The sequence below is a fragment of the Sus scrofa genome, chromosome 7 (genome assembly GCF_054392235.1).
Source record: "Sus scrofa isolate SSC_HxYL_T2T_F1_AM1 chromosome 7, Sscrofa_HxYL_maternal_Yorkshire_Landrace_v2.0, whole genome shotgun sequence".
NCBI classification, from domain to species: domain Eukaryota; kingdom Metazoa; phylum Chordata; class Mammalia; order Artiodactyla; family Suidae; genus Sus; species Sus scrofa.
The window spans coordinates 17,958,414-17,979,226 of NC_139389.1; the positions used below are offsets into that span (position 1 = coordinate 17,958,414).

General features: G+C 38.5%; 1 long non-coding RNA gene across 1 annotated transcript in view; it reads left to right on the forward strand.

The window, feature by feature from the left end:
• LOC100512907 (uncharacterized) overlaps positions 1–20,813 on the forward strand; it is a 1,315,914-nt gene that overhangs the window by 977,883 nt on the left and 317,218 nt on the right. The window contains 1 exon segment of the long non-coding RNA NR_201444.1: positions 13,176–13,221. This is a non-coding gene — a long non-coding RNA (uncharacterized LOC100512907).

Sequence of the window (20,813 nt, forward strand, 5' to 3'; positions counted from 1 at the left end):
AGAGAGTGGGACTCAAGGTTTTCCTTTTCAGGTTTAATTTCCCATCCCATTATTTGAATTTCTGTGCCAGGCAATGGTGTTGCATTCACAGTATACTGTAAGGCACTGTTCCCTGGGGATGTTTATCATTTGGACCCAAGTTCAAGTAGTGATGAAATCAGTACCCGGGACTAGTGGGGAAAACTCTAGTCATGGCTTGGGGGGCAAGCAGACTGTGGAATAAAGTTTGCTCTAAAATTTGCCTTTGGCAACATAAACTTTGTCCCATGTTTTGGGCTATTTGTGATCTCTCTATGAGTAGGATGTGAGGATTCAGGGTAAAGAAACAGTAACTTCCCTAAAAAGGTCTTCTCTGGGCTCACCCTTCTTCTGAACTATATACTTTAGGTTGCTAGTTAGGTATACAAGCTTGGATGACCTGATTTGATTTTAATTGTATCCGTTTATTAAGTTAGTGAAGCCAACCATTCCATCTTTATTCTGTGTCATTTTACATAAATGTGTTTGTTTAATTCCCAAACTGTTTTCTCAGGGGGTATGTGCATGTTTGTGTAAATTTATTTAGTCAACACTTTTTTGATAAGTACCTAGCATGTATCAGAAACATTAGGTAGGCCCATGGAGAAGGGCTCATCCTATTACTAAAGGAGAGCTTGACTCTTATCCAGGGTTTGTTTATCTTACACTTGCCACAGAGAAAAAATGATCACCTCTGAAAACACAGCTTTGAGGCCCCAAATATATAAAACTTATGACAGTGCTATATCTCTTTCTATTTCATATTTGTATTCTTTTTAAAGAAGGTTTTAAGCTCATAATTTTCTAAGCACGAGTATCCTGGTGTCACCTATTAAGGCAAGGTAATTAAATTAATAAAGCTATGCTATAATAGGTAAAACTTTGGGATGTTCAGATGGGAAATAGAATGCATTGATCATTGATGCTTCAACCATACTGTTATTATCTTCTGTTTCTAGATACTCTTCTGATGACACTTATCAAACATGAAACCTATCCTTTCTCTGAGTATTACCTAATCCCTCAGGAAATGAGTGGTACTTTGTTTTGGCTTTTTATTATTTTAGATTTGGTGTTTTCCCTGGTTTTCATTTTCTGAATGTGAACAGAGATTGACTCCAAAAGGATTTTTTACTAGTTCAATTTTTAGTTTATAATATGAGGGCCATGAACTAACTAACAAATGTCTATGGGAGTTCCCATTGTGGCTCAGAGAAAATAAACCTGACTAGTACCCATGAGGACATGGGTTCAGTCCCTGGCCTTGCTTAGTGGCCATCAGCTGTGGTGTAGGTCATAGATGTGGCTCAGATCCCGTGTTGCTGTGACGGTGGGTAGGCTGGAAGCTACAGCTCCAATTCGACCCGTAGCCTAGGAACTTCCATATGTTGTGGGTGTGGCCCCAATAAGCAAAAAAAAAAAAAAAAAAAATTCCCTTCATTAGAGAGTTATCAAGAGCCCTTTGCCCTAATGGGCACTTTTTTTTTTTCTTTAAAGCATTATTTCACTAAATTTTTACCAAATTCTGAGACCAAAGCACACTGGTACCTAAGAACTGAGGAGGAAAATTGAGAAAATGATAACTAATACCAGGTTATCATTTCTGGAATGATCTTTATCCTAAAGGTCCAGGAATCATATGCTGTTTCTTGCTATTCGTTCTCAGAGGAAGTCATATTAGAGTTGCTTTCTGTCAGATGATCGTGTTTCCAGCTCAACCTAAAATTCTGAAGGGAGTGAGACCTAAGGTCAAGATCACCACAGTTTGGGGGAGTTCCTGTCGTGGTGCAGCAGAAATGAATCTGACTAGGAACCATGAGGTTTCGGGTTCTATCTCTGGCCTCGATCAGTGGGTTGAGGATCCAGCGTGTTGCCCTGAGCTGTGGTGTAGGTTGCAGACATGGCTTGGATCTGGTGTGGCTGTGGCTGTAGGCCGGCAGCTGTAGCTCTGATTGGACCCCTCGCTTGGGAACCTCCATATGCCACGGTGTAGCCCTAAAAAGACAAAAATAAAATTTAAAAAATGAATTAAATTAAAAAAATAAAAATAGTGTGATAGTGTGACCCGTCTAAGGTAGGAATGTAAGGTTGATCAAAGAAGATTTTTGAGGATTGTTTCTTCTCCTGCCATTTGTACATCTAAGCTCATTGAAGAGGTTTTCACTGTATATGTAGTTGAGGGATGGGCAGATGCCTTTGAGTGGAGAAAGATGTAGAGAGTTGGGAATAGACAAAGAGATTTTTCCAAGTGAAAGGAAAGGATAGCGATTTCTGAGATCTATGACACTTTGAGTTTCAAGAGCCACTTTCTCCTAACACAATGTAGTAGTTGATTTCCAAGACAATACCTAAACTGAACTCTAGGCATTGGAACTCCAGCCCTGGAAACGACTATTCTGCCTGTTATGGGAGCTTCTAGATTCTGATGACTATGTGGGCATAGATAGTGGTCTTCCTAGTGTAACTAGGGCAGATCCAAATGTTTGCCTGTGTCTAAGATCTCTGAAAGATTTGATAATCAGGAGGGAGGGAGCTCCAGTAATTGCCAGGGTTGAATTATACACCAATATGGATAAGAGCTTAGAGTTGAATTTAATTGCTCTAAAGAAAACAAGGATTTGAAGTGAGACTTGAACCTGCAAGACCAGTTAAACTTCAGAATGCAACCCAGCAACACTCAGAAATGTAATTAGCATCTTTGATCTCATGAAACTCACATTTGATGATTTAACAGCACCTAACTTAACATCTTCTAATGGTGCAACGTGTTTTAAGTCAAATGCCAAAATGAGTACAGAGTATAAGAATTTTAAATTTCAAAGCAAAGCACACATTTGAGCATGACATGGGAGGAGGCTACAGAGAAAATAAGAGACTTCTCTTGGGCCATAAACAGTGAGTAGCTCTGGATAATAGAGAAGAAAGGGGAACGTTTCCAAGCAGTGAAACAGCATGAGCAAGACCATGGGGCGGCGGTGGGGCGGGGGAGTAGTTTTCAGATCATTCTGGCTAGTAGATCAGAATGAAAGGATAGGGAAGTAGGTTCACTACAGAAACTGTTAGGACTTAATGTCAGACTTCAGGTACACTGCACTCCCCATGTAAGACTCCATGTTACACCACACTCCCCAAATCTACCTTAAACTGGAGACCTATACAGGTCAGCATGCAAACAAATTAAATGAATGAGCTAACAGTCAAAATTCATATTTATACTTTGCTTTACAGACCAAATCTATATAAGTATAGATATAATTTATAAAGGAAATCTGATGTGCTAGGTTTTATACTAGGTGACTTACCTATATTATGTCTAATCCTCATTATAAACAGGCATAGGAGGTATTAGTGTCTCCATTTTACATGAGAAAACAGGGACTAAACAAGATTGAATGGCTTGCTTTAAATCAAATAGACTAAAAGTGTTAAGCTAGGAGCTGTGAATCATGGTCAGAGTCATCCCTGGCAAAAGCCTGTACATTTTATTTTAACTGTACCACATTTTCTCTAACATTAAAACATTTTTAGAACATATTGGAATTCAATAGATGGATTATTGTATTCTGGGATAACAAAATAACTAAAATAATTGAAAGTAAATAAATAAGACAATTATTTATCTTCTTCCATGTTTCAGAAATTTTAAGAATAGGGTGAAATTAGGCTCTCTCTTCATTTACAGCAGTGCCCTACAATCAGGTGGAAGATGTATGAAATTTGTATCTATTAACCAAGCCAAATAAAATCAGAAGAGAGTAAAATTTCACTGTGCTTATTCACAGGTTAATTTTTTTAAAAAAATGTATTATAATTGATTTACAATGTGTCTTCAATTTCTGTTGTACAGGAAAGTGACCTAATCACACATAGTTCCTTGTGCTGTGCAGTAGGGCCCCATTGCCCATCCATTCCAAATGTAACGGTTTGCATCCAAAAATTCCAAACTGCCCATTCATTCCACTCCCTCCACCCTCCGTCTTGGGAACCACAAGTCTGCTTTCCTTGGCTATGATCTGGTTCTGTTTTGGAGATAGGATCATTTGTGCTATATCTTAGATTCCACAAATAAGTGATATCATATGGTATTTGTCTTTTTCTTTCTGACTTATTTTGCTTAGTATGAGAATCTCTAGTGTCATCCTTGTTGTTGCAAATGGCTTTAGTTTTCCTTTTTTATAGCTGAGTAGTATTCTGTTGTATATATGTACTACTTTTTCTTAATCTATTCATCAATCAATGGATATTTAGGTTGTTTGAATGTCTTGGCTAGTATGAATAGCTCTGTGATGAACATAGGGGTGCATGTATCTTTTTTTTAATGATTTAAAATTTTCTTTTCTATTATAGTTGGTTTACAGTGCTCTATCAGTTTCTACTATATAGCAAAGTGACCCAGTCTCAAATGTATATACATTATTTTTCTCACATTATTCTCCACCAAGTTTCATCATAAGTGACTAGATATAGTTCCCTGTGCTATACAGCAGTATCCATTTCAAATGCAATAGCTTGCATCTATTAACCACAGACTCCCAGTCCACCCCACTCCCTCCCACACCACCTTGGCAAACACAAGTCTCTTCTCCAAGACCATGAGTTTCTTTTCTATGAAAAATCCATTTGTGCCATATATGAAATTCCAGATATGTGATATCATATGGTATTTGTCTTTCCCTTTCTGACGTACCTCACTTAGTATGAGAGTCTGTAGTTCCATCCATGTTGCTGCAAATGGCATTATTTTGTTCTTTTTTATGGCTGAGTAGAATTCCATTGTGTATATATACCACATCTTCCTAATCTAATCATCTGCCAATGGACATTTAGGTTGTTTCCATGTCTTAGCTATTGTGACTAGTGCATCAGTGAACATATGGGTGCATGTGTCTATTTCAAGGAAAGTTGTGTCCAGATATATGCCCAGGAGTGGGATTGCTGAGTTCTATATTTAGTTTTCTGAGTCAACGCCATACTGTTTTCCATAGTGGTTGTACCAATTTACATTCCAGTGTAGGAGGGTTCCCTTTTCTCCACACCCTCTCATGCATTTGCTATTTGTTGACTTGTTAATGATGGCCATTCTGACCGGTATGAGGTGGTACCTCATAGTAGTTTTGATTTGCATTTCTCAGATAATTAGTGATGTTGAGCATTTATTCATGTACTTGTTGGCCATCTGTATATCTTCTTTGGAGAAATGTCTATTCATGTCTTGCCCATTGTTTAGTTGGGTTGTTGGGTTTTTTTTTGCTGTTAAGTTGTTTAAGTTGTTCGCATATTTTAGAGATTAAGCCTTTGTCTTTTGAAACTATTTTCTCCCATTCTGTAAGTTGTCTTTTTATTTTTTTTTTATGGTTTCCTTTGCTATGCAAACGCTTGTCAGTTTGATTAGTCCCATTAGTTTATTTTTGCTTTTATTTCTGTTGTCTTGGTAGTCTGACCTAAGAAAACATTTGTACAGTTGATGTCAGAAAATGTTTTGCCTATGTTCTCTTCTAAGAGTTTAATGGTGTCTTGTCTTACGTTTAAGTCTTTAAGCCATTTTGAGTTAATTGTTTTTGAGGGTTTTTTTTCTCCATTTTTATTTTATATTTATTTTTATTTTTATCATATATTTATATATATTTTTTTTCTACCATGCAGCATGGTGAGCCGGTTACACTTAACATGTATACATTCTTTTTTCTCACATTTCATGTTCCTTCATAAGTGACTAGAGAGTTCCTAGTGCTACACAGCAGGATCCCATTGCTCATCCATCCCGAAGGCCACATTCTGCATCTATTTACCCCAAGCTCCCAGTCCCTCCCACTCCCTCCTCTTCCCCCTTGGCAACCACAAGTCTATTCTGCAAGTCCATGCTTTTCTTTTCTGTGAAAAAGCTTGTATATATATATATATATATAGGCCTAATATAGGAACACCCAGATACCTAAAACAAATACTAACAGACATAAAAGGAGAAATTGATGGGAATACAATCATAGAAGGAGACTTTAACACCCCACTCACATTGATGGACAGATCCTCTAGACAGAAAATCAACAAAGCAGCAGAAATTCTAAAGGAAACAACAGAAAAGTTAGACTTAACATTTTCAGGACATTACATCCAAAAAAATAAAAATATTCCTTCTTTTCAAGTGCACATGGAACATTCTCAAGAATTGATCACATATTGGGGCACAAAGTTAACCTCAAAAAATTTAAGAGTACAGAAATCATTTCAAGTATCTTCTCAGACCACAAAGGCATGAAACTAGAAATCAAACACAGGAAAAGAAGTAAGGAAAAACTGAGCACATGGAGACTAAACAACATGCTACTAAAAAACCAATGGGTCAATGAGGAAATCAAGAAGGAAATTAAAAAATACCTTGAGACAAATGATAATGAAGACACAACCACTCAAAATCTATGGGATGCTGCAAAAGCAGTGCTCAGAGGGAAGTTCATAGCAATACGGCCTTCCTCAAAAAAGAAGAAAAATCTCAAATCGACAACTTAACCCACTACGTAAATGAATTAGAAAAAGAAGAACAAGCAAAACCTAAAGTCAACAGACAGATGGAAATCATAAAGATCAAAGAGGAAATCAATAAAATAGAGATTCAAAAAACAGTTGACAAAAATCAGTCAAACCAAGAGCCGGTTCTTTGAAAAGGTAAACAAAATAGACAAACCTCTGGCTGGACTCACCAAGAAGAGAAGAGAAAAAACCCAAATAAAATAAGAAAATAAAAAGCAGAAGTCACAATGGATACTACAGAAATACAAAATAAACATAAGAGAATACTATCAATAATTATATGCCAACAAATTTGACAACCTAGAAGAAAATGGACATCTTTCTAGAGACTTACATCCTGCCAAACCTAAATCAAGAAGAAATAGGTCAACTGAACAGACCAGTCACTAGAAATGAAATTGAATATGTCATAAAAACACTCCCTACTAATAAAAGTCCAGGACCAGATGACTTCACAGGCGAATTTTACCAAACATATAAAGAGGAGATTATACCCATCCTCCTTAAACTTTTTCAAAAGGTTGAAGAAGAAGGAACACTCCCAAAGACATTCTATGATGCCACCATACCCTAATTCCAAAACCAGACAAAGATACCACCAAAAAAGAAAACTATTGACCAATACTTTGATGAATATAGATGCAAAAATTCTCAGCAAAATTTTAGCTAACTGAATCCAACAACATATCAAAAAGATCATACACCATGACCAGGTGGGATTTGTCCCAGGTTCACAAGGATGGTTCAACATATGCAAATCAATCAATATCATATACCACATCAACAAAAGAAAAGTCAAAAACCACATGATCATCTCAATAGATGCAGAAAAAGCACTTGACAAAGTTCAACATCCATTGTTGATAAAAACGCTTACCAAAGTGGATATAGAGGGAATCTATCTTCACATAATCAAAGTCATTTATGACACACCCACAGCAAATATAACACTTGATGAAGAAAAGCTGAAAGACTTCCCACTAAATTCTGGAACAAGACAAGGATGCCCACTCTCACCACTGTTATTCAACGTAGTATTGGAAGTGCTAGCCACAGCAATCAGACAAACCAAAGAAATTAAAGGCATCCAAATAGGAAGAATAGAGATAAAACTGTCACTGTATGCATATGACATGATACTATATATAGAAAACCCTAAGGACTCAACCTAAAAACTACTCAAACTGATCAATGAATTCAGCAAAGTAACAGGATACAAGATTAACATTAAGATATCAGTCGCATTTCTGTATACTAACAATGAAATACTACAAAAGGAATAGAAAAATACAATACCTTTGAAAATAGTACCCCAAAATATCAAAGATCTAGGAATACACCTGACCAAGGAGGTAAAAGACTTATATGCTGAGAATTATAAAACATTAATCAAGGACATTAAAGAAGATTAAAGAAATGGAAAGCTATTCCATGCTCCTGGGTTGGAAAAATTAATACTGTAAAAATGGCTATACTACCCAGAGCAATCTACAGATTCAATGCAATCCCTATCAAATTACCCAAGACATTTTTCACAGAACTAGAACAAACAATCCAAAAATTTATATGGAACCACAAAAGACCTAGAATTGCCACAGCAATTCTGAAGAACAAAAATCAAGCAGGAGGCATCTCTCTCCCAGACATCCTTTTGAGTTTATTTTTGTGCATGGTGTGAAGGTGTGTTCCAGTTTCATTGATTTACATGTGGCTGTCTAGTTTTCCCAGCACCATTTGCTGAAAAGACTGTCTTTTTTCCCATTTTATATTCATGCCTCCTTTGTCAATGATTAATTGGCCATAGGTGTCTGGCTTTATTTCTGGATTCTCTATTCTGTTCAGTTGGTCTGTATGTCTGTTTTTGTAGCAGCACCACACTTTCTTGATTACCGTGGCTTTGTAATATTGCCTGAAGTCTGGAAGAGTTATGCCTCCTGCTTGGAATTATCTTTCCAATTTTTTTAATCCTCTTTAATTTCCTTGATTAATGTTTTATAGTTCTCAGCATGTCTTTGGCCTCCTTGGTCAGGTTTATTCCTAGGGATTTAATTTTTTTGTGTGTGATTTTCAAAGGTATTGTATTTTTGTATTCCTTTTCTAATATTTCACTGTTAGTATACAGAAATGTGACTGATTTCTGAATGTTAATCTTGTATCCTGCTACTTTGCTGAATTCATTGATCAGTTTGAGTAGTTTTTGTGTGGCAGTTGTTACGGTTTTCTATATATAGTATCATGTCATCTGCATAGAGTAATGATTTTACTTCTTCTCTTCCAATTTGGATACCTTTTATTTCTTTTGTTTGTCTGATTGCTGTGGCTAGCACTTCCAATACAATGTTGAATAAAAGTGGTGAGAATGGGCATCCTTGTCTTGTTCCAGAATTTAGTGGGAAGTCTTTCAGCTTTTCTCCATTGAGTGTTATATTTGCTACGAGTTTGTCATAGATGGCTTTGATTATGTGAAGATAGATTCCCTCTATATCCACTTTGGTAAGCGTTTTTATCAACAATGGATGTTGAACTTTGTCAAGTGCTTTTTCTGCATCTATTGAGATGATCATGTGGTTTTTGACTTCTCTTTTGTTAATGTGGTGTATGACATTGATTTGTGCATGTGGTGTTGATTGATTCGCATATGTTGAACCATCCTTGTGAACCTGGGATGAATCCTGCTTGGTTGTGGTGTATGATCTTTTTTATATGTTGTTGGTGTTTGGTCACAATGTCCTCATCTGCAGTGCCTTCTGAGGTGACTGGGGCCACAAGTGGTGCCTGTTCATGGAGCCCTAGTGGTAGCAGGCTATGCCCACCTCTGTGGTCAGAGATAACTGCTGCTGTTTCCCCTGCCACCTGTAGATCATGCAGGTGCACCCCATCCCAATTAGCCCATGCAAGAGCTGCTGTACAGGCTGCTCCTAGTTGCAGGGTCCTGGAAAGTAACAGTGATCCTGCATGTGTGGACGCCACCCCTAGGATTTGGCAGTCATGGCAGCAGGGCTGGTGAGTTCCCAGGGGAGTCAGAGCAACAATGGGTGGTACTGGGCTGCAGTGCCCTCTTTTTTGCCAACCTCTGAGGTGACTGGGGCCACGGGTTGAGCCTGTTCACAGACTCCTAGTGATGGTAGGCCAAGCCTCCCTCTCATTTCTGAGATGACTGCTCTGATTTGTCCCTGCTGTCTGGAGATCACACAGGAAGCTCCAAGTCATGCTTAGCCCCCCACTGCTCTTAGCCCACACAAGAGGTACCCAGCTACCTGTAGCCCGCACAAGAGGCACCCAGTCTCCCATTGCCTGAGCAAGTGGCCTCTTGCCACCTGTAGCTTGTGCCAGAGGCACCCCACTCGCTGAGAGCCTATGCATACACAGGGAAAGATATTCCGATGATGGTCCATCCCTCCTCCTCTCACCCTCCCCAACAGTGGTACCCTGTTCTCCTGAGGGCCCTGACCTCCTTCTGGTTCCCGTGGCTGTGGCATTCTGCTCCCCGGCCCATGGCGCACCACTCCCTAGCCCCTCAAACTGTCTCCACACAGCCAGTCCTGGTCTTCTCCCCAGAACTGAACTTCAGAGCCTGAATCTCAGAGCTCAGCCCCTGCCCTAATGTCTCAGGCTGTGGTGTCTGGGGCAGTAGTGCCGGTGGTATCTGTGGCTCCTACTCTGCTTTGCCCTCCTCAGTCTACCTGCTGTGGTTTTCTCCATGACTTTGAGGTCCCTGCATTTCCTCTAATCTCCCTGTTGGTTAGGTGGCTTCCCAGGGTATGGGTTCCTTTTTCACAGCTTCCTCTCAGAGTGCTAGTCCTGTCCCGATTCCTTTTCTTGCTCTTTCTCTCTTTTTTTTTTCTTTTCTTTTTTGTTCTACCCAGTTATGTGGAGGGTTTCTTGCCCGTTGTGGAGGTATAATTTTTTTCTGCCAGCATTCAGTAGACGTTCTGCATGAATCGTTCTACATGTAGCTGTGTTTTTTTGTTGTTTTTGTGGGAGAAGGTGAGTGCATTGTCTTACTCCTCCTCCATCTTGATCCTTCCTCTCATGTACTTTTTTGAATGAATGTTTTGCCCAGTTATATGCCCAGGAGTGGAATTGCTGGATCATATGGTAGTTCTATATTTAGTTTTCCGTGGTACCTCCATAGTGGTTGTATCAATTTACATTCCCAACTGTGAAGGAGGGTACCCTTTTCTTTATACCTTTTCCAGCATTTGTTATTTGTTGACTTGTTAATTATTGCCATGCTGGCTGGTGTGAGGTTAATTTTTATTTAATTTAAAAACATGATCAGGAGTTCCCGTCGTGACGCAGAGGTTAACGAATCCGACTAGGAACCATGAGGTTGTGGGTTCGATCCCTGCCCTTGCTCAGTGGGTTAAGGATCTGGCGTTGCCATGGACAGTGGTGTAGGTTGCTCAGATCCTGCGTTGCTGTGGCTCTGGTGTAGGCCGGTGGCTACGGCTCCGATTAGACCCCTAGCCTGGGAATCTCCATATGCCTCAGGAGCAGCCCTAGAAAAGGCAAAAAGACAAAACAAAACAAAACAAAACAAAAACACATGATCAAAAAGGGCAGAATCAGGAACGGGAAAATAATAGAACACAACTGCAGTGGGTTGACAGGAAGAGTCCCAAAAGATGTGTCCACCCACGTCCTGTGACTTTTTCTTATTTGGACCTGTGACCTTATTTTAAGAGAACATCTAGGTGGACATGATTAAGTTAAGGTTGTTGAGAGGAGATCATCCTGAGTTAGGGCAGGCCCTACATCCAACGGCACATGAATCTCTGAGAGAAGAGAAAGGGAGAAGGCAAGACAAAGAGGAGAAACCATGTGAAGGAGGCTGAGATTGGAGTGGTGCTGCCACAAGCCAGGGGACTCCTGTAGCCACTGGAATCTGGAAGAGGCCCAGAGTTGAGTCTCCCTGAAAGCCTCCAGAAAAAAATCCAGCCCCGCAACACCTTGATTTTACATTTCTGGTCTCCAGAACTTCGAAGAGGGACTGGCTTTCTGTTGTTTGAGTCCCCCAGGCTGTTGTAGTCTGTTATGACAGCTCCAGGAGACACACACAATGACAAGATGCAGTTTAAACCACAAGTGCATTTCCATTAAAAAATCATCTCTTCTACAGGGAAAGAGTCTAGTCCTTAACCAGGTTGACTAGTTTCCCTGTGGATAAAACAAATACACCAAAATTAGTGAAGAAAACCACACCAAGTGGTAGACTGTGATTGGCACTCAGTCAGCTTCTAGAAAGTTTTCCTAACTGAAATTTTTTTGCAAGCAAGAGCAGACCTTATGAGGAAGTACCAAAGTTGCTGGAATCCACTCTTTTCTTGTCATCAGAGAATTCTGTCCTTTGGATATGAAGCTTTATTTGAAGAACGAGTCATCCCATGCTTGAAAGTATAAGAATGCATATTTACCCATATCTAAGCTCAGATTTAGTCTGGCATAGCTTTTAGTTTTCCTTCACTTCAAACATAAATACATTTATATGAAGTGAAGAGTGCCCTCATGCTCATGTTAAATGAATATTTGATGATTCAATTATAAATCACATAAAAATGCCCCACAAATAAAGTATTTATTATAAATTTAATTACTTATGTGATTTATTTTGTTTTTATGAGACCAATATTTTATTAGTTTTTTTAAAATCATAGAAACACTTGATTATGTAACCACTATAAAAAAGAATTAGTATTCTCATAAATAACATTGAAATGTAGGCAACTACATTTAGAAATAGAGAATTACCGAATTCTGGAGCTCATCCTTCAGTGCTATATTTGCAGACTATAAATCACTGTTAGGGTTCCATGAATATTTTAATTATCTTAGCCATTTATTAGAAGTTGTTCTCTCCCTGGATTTAAAACATGGCACATAGAGCAACCTTCTAAAATCTAAGCCCAAATAATATGTTTTCGTGTTCACAATCTAAAAGGATTCATATCTCCTTCCATTTCTTCTCTACTTTTATGCTCTAAAAATGCTTACTTGACTCCAAGGCCACTCCATCCATGAAGCCTTCTGCTGTCACTCGGGTCAGAAATCATTGTTCGCTAAACAAGTTTTATTGTCACATTACTTAAAAAAAAATTCCCCCCTTCTGCTGTGCGGTATAGTGATTTACTGGTGTTGGGCTACTTCCCTATGAAGGTAAAAGCTACTTAAGCAGAGTGGCAGGTCATTGTCCCTTGATAGGTCACCTCTAGTGACTGACATTGAGGTGCCATGTTGAGAAGGATCTGAAGGTCACATTCTGACTCAGTAGGAAATAAATGAAGCAATACTTCAATCAAATGAGCATGTTTGCTACACATATGTGGGCTTTTCTTCTTTCTGTCCATCAAGGTGGTACCATATTCCATTTATCAATCTTTTTCCAAGCCAGCCTAGCACTGGGGCATATGTTTGCTTCCTCTTGGCTTCTTTAAGTGCACAATGACTTTTCCAAAATTAGCTACACATACTCAATCTCTTGCGCATGGACTTTCAGGCCCATCTTCCTTCATTTGGCTTAAATTCTTCTTATTTTGGTTCCCTCAGGTCCCTGATTTGTTTGCATTATGTTTCCTTTTCTTGATGTATGCTTCTTTTATTAATACTGGGTCTCATATTATTTATTATAGAAATACTTCCAAATGGCTATCTCGAACTGTGGTTACAAACTGGGAGGTAAGCACCCATCTCAGACACTGGAGATATGGAGGTATGGATGACCCCGTAGCTTTCCACAGGCTGAGTCTCGTCACCCCCATACATTCAGGGAAGAAGAAATCTTGAACACAGGAGTCTATGCATTAGTAGTGCTCAGCGGATTTTTTTTTTTTTTTAATCTGCTGGTCTTTAAATGCACATATATATCTTGGGAACCCATACGCCACACAAAACCTCCTTGCTTTTTGTGAAAAATGCAACATTTTTATTTATACTTATTGTATACAGTTAATGAAAACTTTGGATTAATAGTCTTTACATTTTGTTTTATTTTTTCTTTTCATTTTTTATGGTTTTTTGAAGTATAGTTAATATACAATATTGTGATAAATTCTGTTGTACAACAGTGATTCAGTTACACATATACACGCATCCATTCTTTTTCAGATTCTTTTCCTATATAGATTATCACAGAATATTGGGTAGAGTCTTTACATTTTAAATGAAACACTTGGTCCTGAGGAAAAAAAAAAAAAACAAAAAACGAACTGACCCTGAAATCTGCAGTTTTGAAAAACACTTAGGTATAATGTTTCAAGGAACAATTTAACCTTCACCAGAGTAAAAAGCCCTGTTTTATTTTTCTGCTTTTATACTTCACTTTGATGATCACATTTTTTGGGAGGGTGGCAGAATGTGTCTTTTGAATAAAATCTCACTAGTTAAGTTGGAGAAAAATAAAGATCTTTGTATGGGTTCAAGATGTTCAGGATTTTAAAAAGGAGAATGGAATATTTATTTTTTGTTTTGTTTTGACCTTTCTGTGATCTTACAGAGGTGATACTAAATCTGTATTGTGTTTGCAACCATCAGAACTTGTTGATTAAGAAGAAAATAGGAGTACCCGTCGTGGCGCAGTGGTTAACGAATCCGACTAGGGACCATGAGGTTGTGGGTTTGGTCCCTGCCCTTGCTTAGTGGGTTGACGATCCGGCGTTGCTGTGAGCTGTGGTGTAGGTTGCAGACACAGCTCGGATCCTGCGTTGCTGTGGCTCTGGTGTAGGCCGGTGGCTACAGCTCCGATTGGATCTCTAGCCTGGGAACCTCCATATGCCGCGGGAGCGGCCCAAGAAATAGCAAAAAGACAACAACAACAACAACAAAAAAAATTCTTTCATGAGCTTTAGGGTATTTTGCAGGGCACCTATGCCCTGAGCTTGGGCACTAACAGAGCATGGTAAGATGGTATTTCTATCTATTTGTTGGAAGCTGTGGGAGTGAAAAGGATAGAATAAGAGTACTCTGAAAAAGTGGGATGAGTTTTATGTATTTCTAAATTTTTATGTATACACATACATACATATGTATATTTACACATTCACACATGTACCTACACATATAAATGTATATACATATGCATATATACACATATATAATACACATTCACATGTATATATACACATACCCCATGTTACCTATATATATATATATATATTTATATACACACACACACACATATATATTATATATTCTATACAGGTTGGAAAGAGAAAGGAAAGCAGATAGGTGTCATAGTTGCAACCAGGTAAGAAAGACTTAATAAAAAAAATAAGTTAATCCTGGAAGGTATGGGAGGATAAAATGCACTGTGGCATGAAACAGGTTTAAAATCTAGGGTACTCCGTTTAGTCCCACAAAGACAGAACCCCCAGTGCCCTGAGATGTAGACTGACTAGAACTCTAGAGGCCAATGGGTAGAGTTAAGTGTTGGTCCTGGAGCCCCACATGGTCTCTAACTCCTAAGAGACTGAGAAACAAAGGTCTTAGCTTTAAGCTAAGCCCAGAAATCAGCAAGACATAGGAGTCATGGCACCAACCAGGGAGGTGCAGGGAGTGAAGTTATAGGCCAGTGTTTAGGCGTGCAGGGTATGCCTGGGAGATGCTGTCTCCCTGATCTCTGTATAGCAATGAGTATGGCACAAGCTTTGGGGTCACCTCTGAATGTGAATTTTCCTTTTCTGCTTACAAGCTACTAAAGTAGACAAGACAAGTCACTCTTCTGAGTGACAGTTTCTAAAATATAGATGATGGTTAATATATCAGTGTTATTATAGCATTAACTGACATAATGGTAAAGCACTTAGGAAATTGCCTGACATGTAATAATCCCCCAAACAATAATAGGAAAGCCAAATACCTAAATATTAATACAGTTCTAGATAGAAATCTGAGAATCAGTTGTTTCAGGTAACTGGCCAAGTGACTCAAGTAGTAAATGGTGAGTAAGGATTTGTAATCGGATTTGTCTTCCTCCAAACCCATACCCTTTCAACTAAATCACACTAAATGTGAATATAATTCAGGCCAAACAATAGGCCATAGGGAACAATAAGTTTATCCTTGACACTGTCAGTTGCATGGTTGGTTTGCATTGAGGAATAATTCTCCCTAAAGAAGATGTATTGTCACTTCATGTCAAGATGGATTTACAAAACAAAGACAAAACAAACCAAAAAACCCTCAGTAATTGCTAAATTTTATTTGATTTAGATATTCAAGTGACTTAAAATACTGCAGCATGCATGTTATTCTTTTGAAAAATCATATTATATATACTTTGGATAATATGTATAGGCTGGGAGCTTTTCTCAGGTTCATACAATGAGATAAGGTGAAAGGGCTATTTCAAACATTTTTGAACAGCTTTCACAGGAGCAAAGTCAAGACTTATCACTGGAGGTTCTCAATATTTTGTATATTTTATATATATTTTAAAAGTCCAAAAACACAAACCCTAAATATAGAACTACTATATGATCCAGCAATCCCACTTCTGGGCCTATGTCCAGAGAAAGCCATAATTATAAAAGAAAAGCTATATGCAACCCAAAGTTCAGTGCCACACCAATAACCAAGACATGGAGCAGCCTAACTGTCCATCAACAGAAAAAAATGGGTAAAGAAGACATAGTACATATATGCAGTGGAATATTACTAAGCCATAAAAAAGCATGGAATAATGCTATTTGTATCCAGTTGGTTTCATCCAATATGGATGAACCTAGAGATTGTCATATTAAATGACATGTCAGAGTATAAGACAAATATCATATGGTATCACTTATATGTGGAATTTAATAAAAAATGATACAAAAGAGTTTACAAAACAGAAACAGAATCACAGATTTCAAAATCAAACTTGAATGGTTACCAGATGCGAGGGGGGAGGGATAAATTAGGATATGGGGATTAACATATACATACTACTTCATATATAAAATAGATAAATAAAGGACTGAATGCATAGCACTGAGAAATCTATACAATATACTATAATAACCTATAATGGAAAAGTATCTAAAAAAGGATATGTATGAATCACTTTGTTGTACACCTAAAACTAACACATTTTAAATAAACTATATTTCAATTAAAAAAAAAATCTGCCCTCCATATTTCTCTTTTCATCCACTGCCACTTGCTATTTTTCTGTTGCAGAGTTCCAGTCACTAAAAGTAAACATGGAATCTGCAGTTTGGTGATGATAACATGTTTTTCAAACTCTGCCCAAGATCCATCATGATCCCCTCCTCTGGAGATTTCATGGAATTGGCAGTTTCCACCTGGAGCCTAGCCTTTCCCTATTTGTTCAGCTCCAAATCACTCCAATGGCAGCAAAGGGAGTTTTCTGTGTAAAACTACAGGAAGGAAGTAGTCCTATAGCTCTTTTTAGATTCTTCTTTTGATTTATGAAGAGAGAAAAATAAGACAATACAAAAAATGCTATGCTAGTCAGAAACCAGTGAAGTGAGATCAAGAATAACACTTTGTTCTGATCAGTGGAAGGTCAGAACTAATCCTCTCTCTCGCCCTCATTTTGAGACCATCGGAGTGTAGTTTTACAGAGGCATGATGAATTGGGGGTTGTCTTAGCTTGCTAGGTGCTGTAGATCTCATTTATTTTATTTTACAAGTCATTTGGCACAATGGTAATAATGACAGTGAAATTGGATTCTTACTACTTTAAAAGGCCTTCTGCTTTGTGCATAAATACTTTGGTGCATGCATTCAGTTGTCAGGGGGAGGCCGTTATCCAGTTACCACCTCTAGTTATAGTAAGTTTAATTCAGTAATTTTAGTGGCACAGTCAGACCCACGTAGAAGTGGAGAATAATTTGTCTATACAGTGTTTTTTTTTTAAAGTATGAAAATGATCTCTTTCCCAAGAATATCTGGTCTACTTATGTGGAAACAAACAAACAAACAAACAAACACATAGGTCCTTCTATTAAAGAACCGTTTCTTTCTTTTATGACTCTTTGTCCTCACGCATCTTTTAAAAGCAAATATTCTGCTGTTAAAATCATTTACTCATTGATGTGAACTGTATTATCTCCTTTAGGACAACTATCAAGGATTTTAAGTAACAGGGACAAAGAGCATCTGACTGATCGTTCTCCATACCAGACACTGTACCTGGCACATTCTTATGCCTGTGCATTTACTAAGTGATTTTGGATTAAAAAATAGCATATGTTTTCAGTGTATAGGGGAAAAATAACTTACAAAATTCCAGGTACCATGGGATGAGAAATCTTGGTGGCCAGAATGATCCTGGCAGGTGTTCCCACTGTGGCTCAGCAGGTTAAGTATCCAGCATTGTCTCTACAGCAGCTCCGCTCTCTACTAAGACACGGGTTCCATACCCGGCCCAGGAATTTCCATATGCCAAGGGTACAGCTGAAAAAAAAAAAAAAGAGAGAGAGAGAATGATCCTGACGGGAAAACTTATAAACTCATGCAAACTGACATTTTTCTTAGCAATCAACTCCACATTAACTATTTCAACCATACATCTCTCTTCTCTAAGCTGATTCCACTGCAGTGTAGTTAAGATGGCTTTTTTTCAGAAGTATCCCTTCTAAATTTGAAATACACCAAGCACATTTTGTCCCCTTGAGGTAAATGTGCTTTCCATGGTTCATTAAATCACCCATGTCTCACGCATAATTCAACTTCATCTTCATGTCCACCTTAGAACTAAACCATGCATTCTTAATACTTACAGAACTTGATGAAGTTATATTATCTTAAAAGACATTTCAGAATGAGTTTGCTCAGTTCAGATTTGGTGCTTCTAAGGTATTGTGCAGTTTTAGGATCTTCAATTTATTTAACAATACTCATTTAAAGAAGGTTTAAATATGACTTTTAATCTATTTACCCACACACGTACATACAGATTTGAATTTAAGAAAATCTTGCCACTGATGCCTCTGATGAGTTAGTACTGGCAAAGCTGGCTGTTGTTATTCAAAATGGGTCCAATCAAAATGCATTTGCCTCAAAGGAGGTGAACCATAGGAGTAGCTGGTTAAATAAGGGTTCTCAGCTTTCTGTTCAGATACTTTCATGCTGTATCATCAAAAAGTGATAGTTTAGGAATTTAAGATACCTATTAAACCCCTGGTGCCTTGAAATCATGGCAGGCCACAACACTGCAAAGCCTAGGCTTCAAATGAATATTGTGGGAAAAATGTTTACAGATGAAATATTTATGGTTGCTATAAACAATAAAATCATTATAGAATTTACTTTTCTTTCCTGGTTGAAGTCATAATTTTACATCCTAGGTTGTCTCATATATTTCTTATCCTGCTAATTGACAGTATATCTTTTGGTTGAAATAGTATGTTTTGCCTTATCACCAACAAGGAGGAGTATATCTCAAAAAAAGGAAAACATTTCAAAGGCCACACATACTGACTTATTCATCCATTTAGCCTTTATTGAGTGTGTACCATGCAGTCGTCTCGGTGTTGGTGAAAAAGATGGGCAAAGCTCTTGCACCAGAGGAGCTGATATGCTATTGGAGGAAGATAGATATTAAAGAACTGTATCAATAATTAAATTAGATAATTCTAGAGTAGAATTAGGCTAAAAATAAACAAATCAGATCATCAAATACAGAGAGATGAATGAAGTGGTCAAAGACAGTGTTTCTGAAGATAAGTTGTCATTTGAGTAGAGTTCTTATGATAGGAAGAAGTGACCCCTGAGTTCTTGGGTAATAATAAGGCCCACCAGCTTGCTACCAGGCTGATGAAATAGCAAGGGTAGAAATGAGCCATCATCATCAAGACAAGAAGACCAGTTGGCTAGCATGGATCAAAAGAGAAGGAAAATGGCAGGAGATGAGTTGGGGAGGAGAGAGAGGGATAGGAAGGCAAAACAAAGTATAACCTTATGATCATTTCTGATTTATTTTAATGATATGATTTGGGGTTTTCAAAAGATCACTTTGGCTGCTGTTTGGGAGGGGTCCATCGTAATCTATTTGGGCTGCTATAACAAGAATACTACTGTATGAGTGGCTTATAAACACCAGAAATTTATTTCTGGAAAATCCCAGGTCAAGGAGTCAGCAGTTTCAGTGTCTGATGAGAACCTGCTTCCAGGTTCATAGACAGCTGTCTTATCACTCTGTCCTCCCTTGCCTGAGGAAGGCAGGGAGGTTTCTGGGTCTTGTTTATAAGGGCACTATGCCCATTCATGAGAGCTCCACCCCCATAAACTAATGACCTCCCAAAGGCCCACCAGTGAATACCATTACATGGGGCTAAGTTTGCAACATATGAATTTGGGGGCGATGTATACATTTAGTCCATTGCCTGATCTTAGGGAGACCGGCATAGAATCAGGGTGACTTATTATTTTACTTCCTGTAGGGATGAGTATTACTTCTTAATTCCTCTTTGGTACATAGATGGCTCTGGTTATAAATGTGCATGTCATTGCTTTCTTCTACTCTGTTTAGAGAAAGGGAGACCATCCTGCAGCTGCTGCAGGTTTTAAGTCCGGGTGACAGGGAAGAGAAATGACGTTCTTCCCCAGGTCCACTTCTTGTGAGTTTTGTGCATGAATCCCAGACAACAATAACTGTCAGAGCACAGATTTTTTTTTGTTCATATCTCTTACTTCCTGAGGGTGGTAATGTAGAAACAACACAAGATTCAGAGTCAGGAATAGAGTCTGCGCTCCGCCACGTCTTAGTTGCGTGATTTTGGGGAAGTCGGTGAACTTAGCCAGACCTCAGTTTCCCCCTCCTCGAAGGGAATACATCAGTGTGCAGGATCAAGAGAGACATGTATGTGACAGAGCTTTATCATTTTAAAGCACTCCGTAAATGGTAGGCATTTTTTTTTTTTTGTCTTTTTGTCTTTTGTTGTTGTTGTTGTTGTTGTTGTTGTTGCTATTTCTTGGGCCGCTCCCGCGGCATATGGAGGTTCCCAGGCTAGGGGTCGAATCGGAACTGTAGCCACTGGCCTACGCCAGAGCCACAGCAACGCGGGATCCGAGCCGCGTCTGCAACCTACACCACAGCTCACGGCAACGCCGGATGGTTAACCCACTGGATGGTAGGCATTTTGATCCATGTTGTCTTGAATGACTTCAGTATTTCACAGGAAAGAGCCCAAAGCTCAATGGGGTGCATTGTCACATGCAAACTTGGGCCCCTAGGCTTGAGCTCCTCTGTCTCTATCCCGAAACCTCCCATATCCCCAAAATCAAAGCAAAAGTGGGAACTGGAAAAGAGATGATAACATTCA